Raw genomic sequence first — 2,711 nt, forward strand, 5'->3', positions numbered from 1 at the left:
CTTCTGAGTACTTATTCCGCTGCAAGTAGTTCTTCGCTAAGGAATTTCCTCACCAGCAAATTCCTCAGTGAAGAATTCATAAAAATTGCCTATTCACCGCCCTCTAGTCGATATAACGCACTTTCAATCTAATTGAAACCCAACGCTCGAGAGTCGTCCTTCTTTTGGAAATAAGGAAATAATAAAGAAATCAATCAGCAGGGAGCTGACTCCCGCAACGTCCATATGTACGTGTGGAGCTCTTCCTCCACCTTGAGCGCACCTAGCTCGCTCGCCTTGCCTCAATGGATCCTCTTTCCACCCGGCTCCGCCCTGCTCCTCCTTCTCTCCTCTCTTCGTCTAGCAGCACAGCCAGCTCACCGGCCAGCCCCCCTTCCCCCGCGTGTTCCTCCTTCGTCAAGCAGCCCGGGCACCCCATCCTCCAAATTATACCAACGGTGGAGGAACCCCACGACATTATTTAAAGAGAGAATGTGAGACACATAGTTGGACCTAAGAGGGGTTGAAACTCAGGTCGGCTAAGTGAAAGCACAGCGCCACCACCACTGCGCTATGAGCCCATTATTTTTGCAATGCAATATTTTTTCTAATTCATCCAGCAGCCAATTATTGATTGTGATTAACGTTCATTGCCCGCCTAGAATTCATATGTCAGGTCATTCATCGGTTGATGAAGTTATTACATAATTCGATCACCCATAGCTATATGCACATAAATCGTACCTAGTGGTTTCATATGAGTGAAGTGAATCCTAGGTCCTCGAACTATTTCAGAGGTGTCACTCTTTTGTGCTTCCAATGAATATGGTGAATGTTCAGGAAAATGTTCTTTCATTGCTTCCTATATACAGAGATTCCAAAAATATGTATCTTGAGTTGGTGGCAAAAAAAGTTTGTTTCATATTTAAGAATTTCATGCTTCCACCTAACAATAATAATGTTTCAAAATCATCAATGAATTTCGATGTAATTAGTATGTAGATCACACAAATATGCAGCCACATGTTGGTGGCCATAGTTGTGAATTTCCATTTCAAATTTGTGTGCTTCCAATTAAGATTAGTAATGTTGAGATAACACAATTTTCATGCTTCTGAGGTATATGATGTGCTTCTTCGGTCTAAATTATTTGCCACCACAGAGACTTTCTTCTTTTCATTTTCATTGTCACTGTAATTTAAACAATGCCCTCGTACTTCCTACATTTATCATATATGTTGCTCAAGATTCCAGTCAATTTTTCACATTACCTATGGGGCACATCTATTTTGCCAAATCAGGTACTAATTGTAATGCCCTGCTTGCATGATGTACTTCTATTTTGTTAATTCATATTCATCTTTTGCCATTATATTTGACAACATCCCGTGTTTCAGACTATTTACCCAGTTATCCTTAATTTTCAATTCACCCCTAAACATCATAAAGCATGTCATAAAATTGATCCTTCCATATATCCATGCTTCCTAAGCAGTATATATATGTTCACATTAGCTAAACGTCAATCGACTGACTTTAGCTAATGGATCAGTCGATTTTGAAATTACCGAAGAAATTAGCCTGAGGAAGGCCGGAGGGGAGGAAAGAGAAGGAAGGGGCTCACCGTCATCACCCCTATTATCTATCTTAGGGTTCAGGGAGGACGGCGGTGGTGGTGCTTCGTCGGAGAAAAAACTCGACGTGGAGGAGGGGCTAGAGGGATGGCCGGGGCTACGGAAGACTGGCGGTGGGTGGTGGTTCAGGGGAGGGCAGGGTGGCGAGGCGGTCGTGGGAGTGCCACCGCCCGTGGGTGGTGGGGGGCCAGCGGCCCGTGCGGCGGTCTGCCGAGGAAGAGGTGAGGAAGAAGAAGGGTTAGGCACCGTAGGATCTTCATCCAACGGTCTGAAACGGTCCACTGACCCAAATATATAAGTCAGGCGACTTATATGTAGCCATTTCCATATTTGTTTCTTCTGTCAACATAGTTTGCATCAATAGATCCATGCTTCTACCCTTTTATTGCGTCCTTTTGTGTTTGTTGTTTTAATTGCCTAGGAATTGTATTTTTAGCGCAGGCCTGGACATGGTAACGTCGAGAACAATTCCTATCGGTATACTGGTTCCTGGGTTCTCTTGAAAGGAGTGCAGCACCGTTGATTCTAGCGATTCCATCCAACTATCTCGCTAGTATGGTGCATCATTGATCTCAATGTTGTACTACCTGCCATCGTGGTCGGTTGCGGCACTTGGAGAAACACGGACCAATGGCTCTTCATTTGTTCATCATATTTCAATCTAATGCCAAATTTGATAAAATCATGAGGGAATCTCACAAAAAGCAAACCTACTACTGTCTATATCATGTAGATTATATAACAAGGAGAACACTGCTGTAAGATGAATCTTTCCAAAAAAACATATATGCTGCCGATTTTGACATTTAGAATGAGTAGGAGCAATTTGTCATCAAATAGATCGGACACCAATTGTCTTCCTCATTATGCCAGTGACACAATTATATGAAAAGCAGTGGAAAAATGAGGAAAGGAACTGACGGAGCAAATGTACTATTAGACAAATGCCTTGATTGTTCACATGGTTTAGTAACTACATCGGACTTGTTATCTGTTTTCAGCACATAAATGCTCGGATCTCACATAATGCCTAGTTACTCATTCATGCCTTACTAAACTAACTTGACTCAATGGTCTGCTGAACTTCTCAGCTTTCCC

At 42.6% G+C, this 2,711-nt stretch overlaps 1 pseudogene; it reads right to left on the minus strand.

Moving 5' to 3' along the window:
* Positions 1-356: 356 nt before the first annotated feature.
* The window catches only part of LOC119350765, a 3,574-nt pseudogene continuing 1,219 nt past the window's right edge, over positions 357-2,711 (minus strand).

This window comes from Triticum dicoccoides, chromosome 1B (genome assembly GCF_002162155.2).
Source record: "Triticum dicoccoides isolate Atlit2015 ecotype Zavitan chromosome 1B, WEW_v2.0, whole genome shotgun sequence".
NCBI classification, from domain to species: Eukaryota; Viridiplantae; Streptophyta; class Magnoliopsida; order Poales; family Poaceae; genus Triticum; species Triticum dicoccoides.